At 36.5% G+C, this 17,818-nt stretch overlaps 1 protein-coding gene across 7 annotated transcripts in view; it reads left to right on the top strand.

Annotated features, from left to right (window-relative positions):
- LRRC7 (leucine rich repeat containing 7) overlaps positions 1–17,818 on the top strand; it is a 498,913-nt gene that overhangs the window by 219,827 nt on the left and 261,268 nt on the right. The gene's annotated exons all lie outside the window — the stretch shown is intronic.

Genomic DNA, 17,818 nt, shown 5'->3' with positions numbered 1-17,818 from the left:
AATCTGATCTTGGTTGTGCCTGTGCCTCCAATCTTTACTTGTCATGTCTAATTCTTCCACTTATCCTAATTCACCATTTCTCCTTCCATAATTTAAAAATACTACTTTATATTAAAACCTTTAGATAAGTGAACTATTGTGGGCAGAAAGGTATCTAGAAATTTTTTGTGAATAGCTTTCACTACCTCTCTAATCACACTGCCAACTAACCCATTTCATCCCCAGGTAATGCCAAATTATCATTCTCAAATGCATCAGGCTGGTTACTGTGACATAAGAAATGATACTATTTTCTCTGCCCAAAATATTTCTTTCTCCCACTCTTGTCCCTCATCAACCAGAGTCCTCTTCACCTTTAAAAAGACATCTCTGATGTTATGTATTCTGGGAAACTTTCCTGACATCCTATACGCAAAGAGAATTAATTGCTTCTTCCTCTGTATATCTTTATACTTCCATCTCACTTTGTAATTTATTTTTTTAATATTTCAAAAGGTAAATTTTATTTTATTGATATTTTCAAATGTTTTGGCTGTTTAAAAGACACAATTTTTATTATTGAAATATAATTGATACAATATTATGTTAGTTTCAGGTGTACTACATAGTGATTTGACATTTGCATACATTAAGAAATGATCACCAAGATGTCTAGGAACAATCTGTCCCCATACAAAGTTATTAGAGTATTATTGATCATATTCCTTATGCTGTATATTACAACCTTGTGGCTTATTTATTTTATAACTGTAGGTTTTTACCTCTTATTCCCCTTCACCTATTTCTCCCAGTCCCCATGCCCTACCCTCTGGCAATCACCCATTTTTTTCTCTGTATCTCTGAGTTTGTTTTCATTTTGCTTTGTTTTCTAGATTCTAAACGTGAGATCGTTCGGTGTTTGTCTTTCTCTATTTCACTTAGCATACTACCCTCTAGATCTATTCATTTTGTTGCAGTTTCAGAGTTTTTTAAGGCTGAGTAATACTCCATTCTATATGTATGACACATCTTTATCCAATCATCTGTGGATGGACATTTCAGTTGCTTCCATATCTTTGGTATTGTAAATAATGCTGCAATGAACATTGGGGTGCATATATCTTTTTGTATGAGTGTTTTTGTTTTCTTTGGAAAAATACCCAGAAGTGAAATAGCTGGATCATATCACAGTTCCCTTTTTAATTTTTTTTTAAACTTTTTACTGGAGTATAGTTGATTTACAATGTTGTGTTAGTTTTAGGTGTACTGTAATTTAATTTCTATATATCCCTATGTATTTGACAAGATTGTAAAACCCTTGAAGTCAGAAACTATCTTATTCATTTCTCTATTTGGAGCTACTAACACAATACCTATACATGGCAGGTGCTCAGTAAATGTCTGGTAGGTAAATAAACATTATACTTTAGCATTCTTTTAAAATATATATTTTTATATTATATTACATTAGGGATCCTGCATAGTATAGGGTCCCCACCTCTTATACTAGGGTCTGTTAAATATGTAACTGAGTGCTGGAAAAGACAGAAATGATGCTGCAATAAGTGATGAGTAACCACTAAAATCAGCTCCAACCTTCCATATAGAAATATATTTAATATTCTTGTTCTTGGGAGAATGACTACTTCATGTCAAGTTTTGACCTTTCCCTTGAGTTTTAGACTGGTATAGCCAACTGCAGGCTGGACATAGCTATAATATGTTCCGTAAACACCTCCTAACATAACGTATTTAAAACGAAGCTCATCATCCACCCTAATCTGCTTTTCCTCCATTATATCCAGTTTTCTGTTAATGTTACTATTATCCACACAGATATTCAATGCAAAAATCCATTCTTTCTTCTGACTCCCATATGCATTAAGTCACCAAATTCTACCAATTTTACCTCCTAAATGTATGTCTAGTCTGTTTCTTTCTTACCATTCCCATTGTTACCATGTTAATTTAGTGTCTTGTCTGTTTCCAGACTGGTTAACATAGCCTTCTAATTGGTCTCTCCCTCCCATTATCGCCACCACCATTCCCAAACCTATCCTCCACAAAGTAGCTTCAGCACTTTCTAAATTGTAAATATGACTAGCTGGCTCTCCTTCTTAAGATACTTCAGTTGATCAAGGATAGAGCATAGGCTCCCTAACATAGCATTAAAAGTTCCCACAATTGACCACCTACACTTCCATTCCATCTGCTCATCTCACAAAGACAATTTGTACTTTTTAACTTTATGGTCTAGATATTGAAGAGCTGCCTCAAATGTTTAATGCTGTTGCAATAACTCTGTGACTCTATTTATATAATTTCCTCTGCCTAAATCACCTTTCACACCTCTTTTCCACTGGTTAAAACTTACTTATCATTCAAAGCTCAATTTAGTATTGAAAACACTTGACACTTAGTTATATTAAAATATTTAGGTAGGGACTTGCCTTGTGGTGCAGTGGTTAAGAATTGCCTGCCAGTGCAGGGGACATGGGTTCTATCCCTGGTCCAGGAAGATCCCACATGCCACGGAGCAACTAAGCCCGTGCGCCACAACTACTAAGCCTGTGCTCTAGAGCCCGTGAGCCACAATTACTGAGCCCGCCTGTTGCAACTACTGAAGCCCACGCACCTAGACCCGTGCTCCACAAGAGAAGCCACTGCAATGAGAAGCCCACGCACAGCAAGGAAGAGTAGCCCCAGCTTGCCGCAACTAGAAAAAGCCAATGCACAGCAACGAAGACCCAACACAGGCAAAAAGAAAATTATGTACCTTTAATTTTTTAATGGTAAACACTTTAAGCATGAAGAAAATAATATGAGACAGTAGTGTGACCACCATGTAGATTAAAGTGATGGCATTTATTATAGATAAAACACTCTAGCTTTTTTTAAATGAAACTTGTAAATTCTCATCTCCATCCCTTTTTCCTTCCTCTGAGTTAGTGTGTTTAAAATTTCAATGAAGTGCTAACACATTGTGTATGTTATTCTGCAAGTTTTCATTCTACATTACGTTTCTAAAATTTGTCCTTAATGATCAATGTGAATATGATTGCACCAGCATAGTATCAAAGTTCCCACTGCTCCATATCCTTGCTAATACCTGGGGTTATTCGATATTTTAAATGTTGGCCAGTCAGATGGATATATAAGGATGGCTCAGTATTTTAATTTATATTTCATCAATCACCAGTGAAGTTGGCATTTTTTCATTTCTTTTTATTAGCAAGTGTAGAGTATCTTTCTCTGCAAATTGACTTTTTGGTCCATTTTTATTTTGGATTGTTTGTTAGGTTCTTAGTGATTTGAAAGATTTACATACTGTGAACACTAATCCCTTATTGGTTAAATAGGTTACAAATATCACCTCCCAGTTTGTGGTTTGTCTTTTTGCTTTGCTCAGGATGCCATTTGTTGTAGAGAAGTTGCCAATTTTAATATACTAAAATTTATCACTCTTCTCTTTTGGGCTGTAGTTTTACAGCTTATTTAAGAAATTCTTTCATATACTAATATCATAAAGATGTTTGTCTACATTTTCTTCCAAAACTATTAGTTTTCTTTTCCCATTTAGGCCTTTAATTCATTTGCAATTTATCTTTTGTGCTATATATTATCAAAATTTATTTTTTCCATATGAATAGATGATTAATTGTTCCATCAACATTTGTTAGTCTCTTTTTTTCTCACTAACTTATAAATATACCTATTTTACATATAAAAGACATTTATCCAAACTCTTTGTCTTGCTCCATCAGCTTACTTGCCTATTCTTGTACCAATATCACGTTGTTCTAAGCATTATAACTTAATATTAAGTTTTAATATTTGATAATAGAGGTCTTCTTTCTTTTTAAAATGTGTCTCGCTGTTCTTGGTACTCAGTTCTTTATATAAATTTTAGGTTAACTTGTTGAAGTTCACAAACAATCTATTAGAATTTTTTTAATTGGCTTGAATTTAAAGATTCATTTGGGATGAATTGTTATCTTTGTGATAGTCAGTATTGTAGTCCGTGAACATGGTACTTACCTTTATTTAGATCTTATTTTGTGTCTTTCAATAAAGTTGTTTTCTTTCAAGAAAGAGCTGCACACATTTCATTAGAGTTATCTCTGAGTAGTTTAAGTTTCTAGTTTTATAAATTGTATTCCTTCTATTTTTATTTATTTATTTTTTCCAGCCATGCTGCACGGTATGCGGGATCTTAGTTCTCTGACCAGAGATCGAACCCATGTCCCCTGTAGTGGACGGAGTCCTAACCACTGTACCGCCATGGAATTCATGTATTCCTTTTAGAAATTTCAAGTAAATTTTAGTTGATCCTATATAGAAACATTGCTAATTTTGATAGTTTGATCTTACAATCAGCCATGGTGCTGAAATATAAATTCTAATATATAACCAGTAGATTCTTTTGAATCATTGTGTATAAAATCATATCATCTGCATGTGACAATTTTATTTTCTTTCCCATCCTTATACCTTTATATCTTCTTTTTTATTCCAATTTTATTTATTTATTTTTATACAGCAGGTTCTTATATACATATTAGTGTATATATGTCAATCTCAATCTCCCAATTCATCCCACCATCACCCCCAACCCACTTCCCCCCTTGGTGTTCATACGTTTGTTCTCTACATCTGTGTTTCTATTTCTACCCTGCAAACCGGTTCATCTGTACCATTTTTCTAGATTTCACATACATGCGTTAATATACGATATTTGTTTTTCTCTTTCTGATTTACTTCACTCTGTATGACAGTCTCTACGTCCATCCACATCCCTTTATATCTTCTTGATCACTTTTTTATAAGTTATAATTTCCTGGGAAATAATCTATTCCATCATCCAGACGTTCAATTTTATTGTAAAACATTGTCCATAGACTTCTTTTACACGTTTTATAAATCTCTACCATATCCATGGCTGTCTCTTTCTTTGTATTCTTAACGTTTTTTAATTGTTCCATCTATCTTCTATGTTTTTATCTCCAATATGGCCAGAGGTTTTTCTGCTTTGCTAATCTTTCAAATAATACTTTTTTGACTTATTTGTCTCAATACTGGTTGGTTGGCTGGCTTTTCCTCCAATCATTAATTTCTATTTTTCTACTTTATACTGCAGCTTTTTTATTATGCCCCTCCTACTTTTTACAGTTTACTCAATTGTTTTTAGTATTCCAATAAACTTGCAGCTTTTTTAGTTATCATATTATTTTTATTGAAATATGTTACAGACTACATAGTCTGGATTATTTCTCTTTATTCATTGACTTTCACATTGTGGCCTAGGATATGGTCAATTTTTAAAATATTCTTGGTTGCTTATGATAAAAACACATATTCTCAAGATTATTGAGAACAGGCTAGGGATCATCTAATAATATTCTTTATTCTTCCCTACATTATAGGCTTTTCTAGGACAAATACTGTATCTTAGTGATTTCTATATGCTTGAACATTGAAAGCAGATTTCAACCTCTTGTGTTCAATAAAGATTCTAGTCTTTCTTTTTAAGAATAAGTACATTAACCTTTATCTTTCTTGAGAGAAAGAGAGAGAGAGAGAGATGTAAATAAATATTCATGCTGCATGTAAATCACCCTTCCTCTCTAAGGAAAATTCCCAAAAATTACATACAGCAATCCATGGGTAAATCATTGGCTATCCATGCCAATGGATCTTTTATCCTTTCTTCCTCAGAATCTTAATCCAACAGTAAAACTATGATCTTATGTCCATCAGAGATAACTGCATTTTATGATAGTGTGGTATCTGAATAAATAGTCTATTCCTGTTTGCAGAGTTGATACATGGTCTTAATGGAGTAAATTGTTTTATATGATAAAGCAAGATAATGAATGATAAGGTTTAATTGGGCAGTGATTCTGTTTTAAGTCTGATTGTTGATTTGTCATAGCTTCAGAGAGACTATGACACTCTAATTTAAGGACTTTAATGAAAATGAAGTAATGTGAAAATGCTTCCTAATTCTGCAGCAATTAAGTGATTTTTCTCTCATCCTCTAAAACTTATTTCTATACAAGAATGAATTTGAACAGCATCATAGTGGGCCAAATCACTGTTGTTAGTTATAATGAAAGGCGATCAGAGTTGAAGGTATTATTATGTGTTTTACTGACTTGCCAATTATTCTACCCCTTCGCCAAATGCATCAAAAACACTGAAGACAAATAATGTCTTCAGCTTTCAGTGAAGAGGAGGAGTTTCTCTCAAACACACCAGAGAAAGAAGATATGAGTAACCAGTTAAATGATGAAAATCTTTAAAATTTTGAGCATATTCAGAAAAGAATAGAGACTCTAGCAGTGTATATATAAATTCTTAAGGCAGTCTATTTTGGGATGCCTTATGTGGGTTGGGGAGAAAATATTACCCTGCAGTTGTTTTCAATTAGCAATAAATATGCTCTTTGATGTTTGGCAAATCATTAGGCCATTTGTTTAGAGTAAAGCTTATTATTTTGTCCTATTAAATACCTCACTTCCAATGCTCTTAATGTGCTATTTATCTGAAAATCACTAGCACTTCCCTCACTGTAAGACTACTTTCCTTTCTACAGAGTCTACTTCTGCCCAAGATTATAGTGTTAAAATAGAGGATTGACTCCTCTATTTCCATAGAGGAGTATGATGGCAACAAAAACCAGGTCTGTTCTCCTGCCACCTTCTTAGCTAGATACCAGGATTTTTAACTCTTTCTAATGTCTTCATGAGGAAATAAAACCAACATATAATTTTTATGTGTGTTGCCAGCACTTACTCCATGGGAGATAGAGCTTCCAATCTGGTAATATATTTAAATATAAGGGAGAAAGGAACTGTTCCCATCCCATCATCCTTCTGACGTCTGTGTTGGGCTCTGTCACCTAGAGTCAGCAGAGTCTTTCCTGAGCTGATTGATTAACCTGTCTTCGTGTGCCCCTGTAATTCCTAGAACTTGTAAAATAACAGAATTGGACTGGCAGTGAAGCGTTGTGAGTCCTCTCTCTACTAGGCCATACCCCCTCACAGCTTCAGGATAAACTCCTGAAAAGAACTGCTGCACCTTGCACTGTTTCTAGACTCACAACAGCCACTATCAAAGTGCAGGCATAGTAAATGCTCAATAAAGCAGTTGACTGATAATGAATAAAAAAAATCATTAGCCAAAAATGAGGTAAGATTATTAAATAGGTCCATTTAATATAGTAGTGACTCAATATATTTGTGGTTGAAGCAGAGAGAAGGTGGGGAGGGCAGGTGTCATTTTAACTCCTTTTGACGAAGTCTTATTCATTCCTCTATGAAAGAGCTTGTTGGTCAAGGTCATAAAGATTTCTTAAAATTTTCTCCAGACAGACATGTCCTAAAGGCAGAATCAGTTGCATGATTGCCTCAAAGTATTGATTACTTTACCTGCATTTGGCTTTTCTCTTTATAATGCCACTAAAATAGGCAGAGTCTTATAGGAGACCTTTAACTCTTCTTGCTTGAGTTCCTACTGAGTTCCTGGCTCCCTTCATTTGAAGGGTTGGAGGTCAAGCAAATCATTCCAGTCTGTTTGTTCTTCTCTCTCTCTCTCTCTCTCTCTCTCTCTCGCTCTCACTCTCGCTCTCTCTCTCCGTCTTTAATATATGACTGGCCTGTACATTGTCTCCCAAATTTACTAACCTAACTGCTGGATGCTTTTGCTTTCTCCCATATAATAGATTGTGTCTCTGAAATCTAACTCTAATCAGTACTTCCTACTTAATAGAGTATTGCCTCATTTACCAAATATGCTTAGGGAATGTGGGTTTATACACAAAATAATTTTCAAAAAAAAATTACAGTTTATCCTTTTACACCTAATTTTAAAATTTTATTTGAATCATTCTGAATGGCAATTATTCCAAAAATGTTTCATATCACATTATTTTCTTTCAATGAGTATAATGAATGCAATTGAACCTTTCCAGGTTGACTTGAGTTCATTATGGTTTGTGTTATTAAATTATTTTAGTATGTGTAGATGCTTGCCTCTACACAAAATAAGAATGGTAGGCTTTAAGAGTTCTGGTGTTAACTTTGTAGTTTTTCCCATCACCTCCTTTATTATCAGACCATGAGTTATCAAGTCTTCATATTGACATTCTGCCTATTTTGAGTAGCCCTCTCTTCTTATTTGTTCCTTCTAATAGCTATTGGTTGAACTATATATAAAGAGGACATAGATTTGGAACTAAGCTTATAGTACTTGTCAGTATATTAAATTAAGAAATAAAGAACATGGGCTTCCCTGGTGGCGCAGTGGTTGAGAGTCCGCCTGCCGATGCAGGGGACAAGGGTTCGTGCCCCAGTCCGGGAAGATCCCACATGCCGGAGAGCGGCTGGGCCCGTGAGCCATGGCCGCTGAGCCTGCGCGTCCGGAGCCTGTGCTCCGCAACGGGAGAGGCCACAACAGTGAGAGGCCTGCGTACCGAAAAAAAAAAAAAAGAACATTATGACCTGAGCAATGCACTCAATCTCAATGTTCCAGAAAGTTAATAGTACTATCTGAAATTTGACCAAAGGTAATTATAGAACAAATACAGTTTACAGTGCCCCTATAAGAATGCCACATGGTCAATCTTGAGTATGCATTAAACTCAGAGTTCTAGAAAGTTGGGGCTGTTTGTATTTGACCTGGAGAGTATATATGGAGCACATCCAATATATTGTGCTCTATTATGAATGTTGCGTTGTCAATTTTGAGTAGCTAAAATGTATACCCCCAAATAGTTTAAATCCTGGATTTGATGGAGGCAGCTTAATAAACATATAATGTGTGTTTGGAATAAGCTTGGCCTGGTTTCAAAACCTCCGAGCCTCAGTTTCTTCATTAGTTTAAATAGCAATAATAAATCATCTTATAAAATTGTTGTGAAGATGAACTAAAGCAAAGTGCTTATGTTTCCTCAATAAATTCCATTCTTTCTGCTCCTAAATCTAATCCAATTTACTAGATATCCAAAAACCTGCCTGCTTTCTCAAAATTGAAAAAAAATATATAAAAATTGGTATCACGTTTAAAATATCAGATGAAAATATTAAAGTGTTATCAATATATATCCCTCCTTTGTTAAAATTAAGGTTTTAATCCTTTTTCAGCCTACGGCACTTACATCATGGGGTAGACCATTTAGGCTGATGATACCTCTGAATTTCAGAGAATTCAGAGAAGCATTTCAAAATGCACTATCTATAACTATTATCATATATACAGGTTTAAATAAAAATTTTTAAAGTAATAAACATAAACTTTAATGCATTTGAGAGAACTCTAAATCATTTAAAATTTGGTATTTGTAGGAAGTCCTTTATATTATTTTTGTATGAAAAGAGAGTTACCTGTTTCATCTTAGAAAAGGTAATTTCAATCTAAAGCGTCTGTGCTTAAGATCATGTGTTTCTTTCCATGTTTGTACTGTTTTAGTTCATTGCTTCAGGATATTGATGCAAAAATATAATTAAATCCAATTTAATAGACACTTGCTCAGTTTCTGTTGTTTTCCTAGGTCTGATCTAGGTACTGTCAGGAATATCAAGAAATTGAATGTCAACTGACTCCATCCTCCTATCTTTCCAGAACACTCCCTCTTATACCACTCCAACCCTCCTTTGAGGAGGGTTGGAGTGGTATAAGAACCATCAATCTATTAGTACCACCACCTTTTCATGAATTCTCTCAACCTCTCTCAAGGTTTGCTCTGCCCTTTTTGCACGGTTTAAATTTTATGGTCAGTCATCAAATGACCCCCTTGATACCTTTGCTTCTTTTTTATATATCTACGTATGCTCAGTAAAATTACAACCCTGACTGAATCCAGCTCTCTACCTATGGCTGAAAAGATCCGGAAGAAAACAGTCACACTGATTGATATGACTTTAAGTTCATGATTGCAGTTCTGAAGTGGAGCCTTAATGCTTCCCAACAATCATGTTGTACTTCCTTCCTCTATTGACTCTCATTCTCTTCTGGTGACTATTTCACATGTTCTCTTCTGTCTTCAAACTCCCACATCTCCTGTCCCATGTTCATGGTTATTTATCCTACTCCACTGAGAAAATCAAAACTCTCGAAGGATGATTTCCAGACTGTCACCATCCTATCAATTCATCTACCAGCATCTGCACCCATATTCTCTCATTTCTGCCAAATTAGTACAGGTGAACTACTCCTGTTTCTCTCTAAAACCAGTCTCTCCACTGGTTAACCATCCCCTCTTGCCGACCCATGGATATCACTGTAGAAATTCTCCTCAGTCTCTACCACATCATCAAGATTTTCCTCTCTACTTGTTTATTCTAATCAGTATACCCACTTGCTATTATTTCTTCTGTTCTAAAGAAAATTTCTTGGATTTTCTTCCCTTAATATCCCTCACCCCCTTGCAGCAAAAGCTCTAGATGGAGTTGTCTATATCCTTTATCTACGATTCTTTCCTCTCATCCTCTCTTAAACCCACCCCAGTCTTTAAGCCCTCCACTCCAAAACAATTCCAAATGAGGTCATACAGATCTCCTCATTACTAAATCCAAAGGCAATATTTGGTCATCATGTTACTTGACCTAGCAACATCATTTGAAACAGTTGAATGCTTCTTCCTACTTTGCACATTTTCTTTATTTGATTTCTAGGATTCAATACTCTTATTTTTCCCCCTATCTCACTGATTGATCTTGTTCAGGCTCCTATGTTGATTCTTCCTCTTCTCCCCAAACTCATTTTGGAGTATTTCATGGTTCAGCCCCTTGTCCTTGTTTCTTCATTATCTACATTTACATCACTGGTGCTCACATTTTGTCTCATGGTTTAAATACTGTCTAAATCAGCGGTTCCCAACCTTTTTGGTACCAGGGACCGGTTTCATGGAAGACAATTTTTCCACAAACCGGGGTGGGGGGGGATGGTTTCAGGATGATTCAAGCACATTACATTTACTGTGCACTTTATTCCTATTATTATTACATTGTAATATATAATGAAATAATTATACAACTCACCAGAATGCAGAATCAGTGGGAGCCCTGAGCTTGTTTTCCTGCAACTAGATGGTCCCATCTGGGGGTGATGGGAGACAGTGATACCCGAAGTGTGTTGCTATGTCCAGTCTACTCAGTAATCTCATTTTGGTTGCTGTCACTGCAGAAAACACTGCTTCACAAAGATAGGATGTTGGAAATGGAAGCAGGTTTTTCAGTGCTTTTATGGCAATCTCAATTTATTCTGCCTTGACTTTAATCCAGAACGTATGGAGATTTGAAGTTGTCTCAAACATACTTTTAAGGCCACCATCATTTATGATATCAAGGAGTTGATCCTCTTCTATAGCACAGAGAAAGTCAATTCACCTGGCTTATGCACAAATGGGTCATGGATCCATTCCTTCCCAGTTCGGAGGTCTTTTGTGGTTGGGAAGTAATGCTCAAATTCTTTTGAAAGCTGAGATAAGTGATCATACGCCAGCTGGGAGAAAGAAGGCCCTGGCTCTGTCTCTTTCAAAATCTCTGCTAATGTTTGAAACTTGTCAAAAATCCCAATGTTCAATCGTCGCCCCCATATTTCCAGTTTGGCTTTGAATGCAGCCACATTATCTGCCGACTTGAACACACTTGTCGTTCTCCCCTGAAATGACAGATTGAGCTCGTTGAGCAGGTTGAATATGTCACACAAGTAAGCAAGATTTGCGACCCATTCTGTGTCACTGAAATGTGCTGCCAGTGGTGACTGTTTTTCTAAAAGGAATCTCTGGAGCGGCTCTCATAACTCAAAAACTCTGACCAGTGATCTGCCTTTAGAAAGCCATCTCACTTCTGTGTATAAGAGAAGACGTGTGCTCTGCGTCCATCTCTTCACAGAGCTGCATGAACAGACGTGAGTTAAGGGCATGTACTTTAATGTGGTTGATAATTTTAATCACATCCTGCAAAACGTCTTTAAGTTCAGGTGACATTTTTCAGATAGCCAGCATTTCTCTATGGATGACACAGTGTGTAGACTCACATTCAGAAGCGACCTCTTCGACCCGAGTAGTGAAACCAGAAAGCTGTCCAGTCATGGCAGCCTCTCTGTCCGTGCATATACCAACACAGAATGACCAATTCAGTTTTCCTGACATGTAATCATTCAAAGACTTGAATAGTTTTGCAGCTGTGGCGTTGGTTGGCAACAAAAGTGTACATAACGTATCCTCATGTGCATCCTCCTGAAAAATATATGGCACAAAAACATGCATTGTTGCCTTGTCATCAACATCGGTAGAGTTGTCAACCTGGATTGAGTACCACGGTGACTCATTAATCCTCTCTAACAATTGTGCCTCAATATCCTCTATTTCATCAATTTGTCTAGTTATGGTGCTAGACGATAGTGAAACACGTGCCATCTTTTGAACTGCAGCCTCTCCTAAAAGTTCACGACAGATGTCCTTAACAGCAGGCAGGATCAACTCTTCACCAATAGTAAAGGGCTTCTTAGCTTTAGCAATGTGGTTAGCCACTAAGGATGATGCTCTCAGTGCAGACACATTTGATGAAGTAGTGGTCTTCAATAATTGCTTCCATTCTTCACGTTCATGTTTTTCTTCTTTTGAAAAACTCCAAAGGTTTGTCTTTTAATGCAGAGTGCTTGGTCTCCATGTGACAAAGCAATTTTGAAGGTTTCATGGCTTCGTTGGATAGCCAGTCGCCACATACTATACAACACGGGCTTGGAGAATGTGAATCAGCTGTTGCAATGAACCCGTAATTTAAGTAGAACTCTTGGTATTTTCTTTTAAATGCAGCTTTCTTTTTGTTGGCAGTCGTAGAGTCTTCTGCTATCTCATCATTGGGTCTTTCCCCCTTTTCAAAGAAGCTCTCCAGCGATGTTTGATTTTTACTCATTTTGACTAGGGTTAGCTTGTGGGCTTACCAAAACTGTGACTGAGACAAGTGTGCAGTGCGGAGAGGCGTGGATGTAAGTGGTAAATAAAATAATAGACGAGCCACACACGGACAAAAATAAGTGTCGGATTCTGACTTAAAGCCTGTCACCAGATGCAGCTGTACAATTGAGGTACATCAACTCACTTGCCACTATAAAGCCTGCCATCAGATGCAGCTTGTCACTTGCCACTCACTGATAGGGTTTTGATATGTCTCCAAGCAATTGATTTATTACGGTCTCTGTGCAGTCAAACCTCTCTGCTAATGATGATCTGTATTTGCAGCCACTCCCCAGCGCTAGCATCACTGCCTCAGCTCCACCTCAGATCATCAGGCATTAGATTCTCATAAGGGACGTACAACCTAGATCCCTTGCATGCGCAGTTCACAGTAGGGTTTGCGTTCCTATGAGAATCTAATGCCATGGCTGATCTGACAGGAGGTGGAGCTCAGGTGGTAATGCCAGCAATGGGGAGCGGCTGTAAATACAGATGAAGCTTCGCTCGCTTGCCCGCTGCTCACCTCCTGCTGTGCGACCCGGTTCCTAACAGGCCACAGACCGATACTGGTCTATGGCCCAGGGGTTGGGGATCCCTGATCTAAATGATAATGAATCCTACATCTTGAAATCTACAGTCTAGACCTCTCTCCTAAACCCATCTGACAACCTCTCTTAGAAGTCTTACAGACATCTCGAATTACACATGTCCAAAAGTGAACTGTTATTCTTCTTTCCAAAACCTATTTCACATATTGTTTTTCCCATCTAAGTTCAAGATAACTCCTTTATTCAAGTTGCTTAGGACAAAGAACCTGGAGTTGTCCTTGATTTCCTTTTTTCTTTCATACTCTTCGTCCAATCCATCATGCTGTCCTATTGGTCTTATGTTCAAAATTCATCCAGATTCCACTCACTTCCTTCACCCTCCATTGCTCCCACCCTGATGTAAGCCATCATCAATTCTCCTTATGGTTTATTACAATAACACTTAATTGACCTCCCTTTCAGAAAGACCACTCTACTCAGGAGCCAGAGAGATCCTCTCGAATTATAAATCAGACTGTATAACACATCCTTCAATGTCTCTCTATTTCATTCAGAGTAAAAACTATTCTTGTAATGGCCCGAGAGCCCCTACATGAGTCAACACCCCCGTCTCCCCATCATACACCCCTTATTACTTCTCTAACCTAATTCTTTGCTACTCTTCTCTTCCTCACTGTGTTCCAGTCACACTGGCCTCCTAGCTATTCCTAGAATACACCAGGAATGATTAATCTTCATGTCTGTTCACTCTGTCTAAAATTCTCCTACTGTCCATCTTCAGTTTCCAGATATCTGTATTCCTATCTCTCTCACCTTCTTCAAGTCTTTTCTCAACTGCCACCTTTCCAATTAATAAGGCTTACCCTAATCACTGTAGTTAAGTTTGAAATCTTCAGGTATTTCTGATCTATCATTATTGTGCTCTAATTACATTTTCCATAGCATGTCTCAAAAATTAAATACTATTTAATGTATTTCATGTGTATGCTAATTCTCTATGGTTTATTGTATGTGTTACTTTGCCAGAATATAAGCTCCACAAATAAAGAGAATGTATCCATTTTTCTTACACTGTATCACCAATGTTTAATACAATTCCTAACACAGAGTAAACACTCAATAAATATTTGTTGAATGTTGACTTTCCCTTTTAGGGACCTTATAATTAAAATATCAGGGAACCACGTAAGACAAGATGATAAAGCAATAATTCCTCAATTTATAACCATATATTGTGTCTCATTATTTTTCAGTGTAAATTTCAGAAATAATACAATCTAAAATGCTAGTCTTAAGAAAAGAAGGTCATGGGCTTCCCAGGTGGCGCAGTGGTTGAGAGTCCGCCTGCCGATGCAGGGGACACGGGTTCGTGCCCCGGTCTGGGAAGATCCCACATGCTGCAGAGCGGCTGGGCCCGTGAGCCATGGCTGCTGAGCCTGCGCGTCCGGAGCCTGTGCTCCGCAACGGGAGAGGCCACACAGTGAGAGCCCCGCGTATCACAAAAAAAAAAAAAAAAAGTGTGTATGAACTTTTTTAGAATTGAATAGTGTGTGTACATTTATATATATTATAACAATATATATGTGTATAAATATATGTATTTATAACTTTTTAAAAAATCAAACACACTGTGTTTCAGAGGACCAGACAGACCAGTCTCAAAAATTGGTTAATAAAAATGTGAGCTCTACGGGGAATTTCCTGGCGGTCCAGTGGTTAGGCTCCGTGATTGCACTGCCGAGGGCGCAGGTTTGATCCCTGGTCCGGGAACTAAGATCCTGCAAGCTGGTTGGCAAGGCCAAAAATAAATTTAAAAAAAAAAAAAGGAAAAGAAGCAAGATGCTTAAAAAAAATGTCGGCTCTACATTTTTAATATAATAACGTAATAAAGAGGAACAATAAACAATTTTAATAAGTAATGTAATAAAGTAACGTAATAAAGAGGAACAATAGACATGGTGTTAAAAAATATTAAATAAATCCCACCTATATTCGTTCCCATCTATAAACATCCATTAGGTATTTAAATAAGTTACCTAATCTTTGTGAATGCGTGATTCTTCATCCATAAGATGAAAATAATATTGCCTAATATATCTTCCTCAAAGGATTATTAAGAAAATTAAATTATTTTACACAGTGGCATAAAGGAATGTAAGTTAACTTTCCTCTTATTAATACATGAATTTTACCTAGTATTTATTAGATACTTATTAAGTGGCTGACATGATAGTAAGTGCTTTACAACATGCTGTCTAATAATTGGAACAGCCCTTTGAATTAGGCAAGAAATGAGAAAGTGACGTTCAAATATTAAAATGTCTGACTAAGATTACATAGCTAGTTAAGTGACAATACTGAGATTAGGTCATCCTTCCAACCCATGCTTTTAACTACTATGCTTTAGTACCTCTCCATGTTTAGACTGAACTATAAGTTAAAGATATGCTCTAAGAACTTTTCCTAAAATCTAAGGTCCATATATTAGTATATATGGTAAAGTTCCCCTGGCAACCTATTTTTCCAAATGTGTTCTGACTTGCATAAGCAAATTAAGCAGCTATAAAAACCTCTACAAAAATACAAAAATATTGCTCAGCATAGACTAGTTATATATGTTTACATTATAATATACAAATATTTATTTATAAATGTTTATTATTTACTTCCCATCTGCAAGAGCATTTATTGCAGCTATTATATTGATAAGATATTGAGATATTCTTTTCAGCACACTAATTCCTACCTCTTTGTTGTTCTCTTAGGTAGATAAATTTTACAAGTTTATACTAGCCAGCTCATCTCGACATGATTGTTGGTTCCTTTGTTGACGGACACCCTCTGCTTCTATTTGTTTCTAATAATTATAGATAACAGATATTCAGCACTTTGTGCCAATTACTTTACTTGCTTTATCTCCGTCAATCCTCTCTGCAACTCTCTGATGAAACCATTTATATAATAATCATATTTCAGAGTAGGAAACTAAGACATCGAACATTTAAATGACTTGCCTAGGATTACCCAAACGGTAAATTATAACGTTGGGATTCCATTTTAATCCAATGGACTCTGCTCTGAACGATTTTAAGTTTAACTGTAAACAACATAATATGAGGGTTTTTTTTTTTAACAAATAATGTGGTAGTATTTTCACCACAGCAGGAAATTCCATTTTCAGCAGAAGATAAAGAGATACACTACAGTCTTTTCTTTAAAATCTTACTTTAATTTGCTTCTCCTTCCATGTCTTGGTTTACATATAATTTCAGGAAATATCATCCTAAGGCAGGCACCTGTGGAGATAAGGCATCAGGCACACTGGCTTGTAATGAGCCCAGATTGGTCAGGCAGAAAAAGCTAAAGGGAGAAAAGTAAAAGCCTTATACTCCTGTTGGTTGCAGATATCCAAAGTGACTATGAATGCTCAGGGGAAAAGTTGAGGATAGCTAAGTGTTATGTTATTGACTTCTGTGCCATTTTGTTAACCTCTAGTTAATAAGGGCAGCTCTAGGTGTTATGACCTTTCCAAAAAGGGTAATTGTTTTTCTCATTCAATCCATATGTAATGGTGCTCCTAAACTTCCTTAGGTTTTTATTAAGAAGGCAAAATCCTTCAGCAATAATTTTAGGACAGCACAGTTTCTGGTGAATCTTCACATAGAGAGAAGTGGCATGAGAAATGCCTCCACACCATCTTTCATACCCTCACTTCGCATTGGTAAATGACTTGTTTGGTTTGGCTCTCCTCCTGATGCTTCTCTGGACCTTCAAATCCTGTGGACATGGTGGTCTAGGTCAACAGAATCTAGGAAGGTGGAGGGTTTTCTTTCTTGATTATCTATCATCAAAAAGTTCAACTAAATCCTACCACAAAGTGTTCCTTATCCTTCTGTCATATATGAAGTACTTGGCAGGACTAGTACTTCATAGACATTTTTTTAAACGCTTAACAATAGTTTCAAAAATTGAGAGCAAGCAGTACTGCAGGGATATAGGAATGGCTTCATATAGCTGTTTTCCCTTCTAATTTTTGTAGGGCTTATTTCAATCATCCCGCAGTATCTGTGGGAGATTGGTTCCAGAAAATACCAAAACTGGTTGGTTCCCTGCAGATACCAAAATCCGCAGGTGCTCAAGTCCCTTATATAAAATGGCGTAGTATTTACATATAAGCTATGCACACCCATCTGTATACTTTAAATCACCTCTAGATTATTTATAATACTTAATGAAATGCAAATGCTATGTTAATAGTTGCCAGTGTGTAGCAAATTCAAGTTTTGCTTTCTGGAACTTTCTGAGTTTTGTTTTGTTTTTTTAATATTTT

The sequence above is a fragment of the Globicephala melas genome, chromosome 1 (genome assembly GCF_963455315.2).
Source record: "Globicephala melas chromosome 1, mGloMel1.2, whole genome shotgun sequence".
In the NCBI taxonomy this organism is placed as follows: domain Eukaryota; kingdom Metazoa; phylum Chordata; class Mammalia; order Artiodactyla; family Delphinidae; genus Globicephala; species Globicephala melas.
Note: the sequence above shows the minus strand (reverse complement) of the source record. Positions and strands in the feature narration are given on the sequence as shown.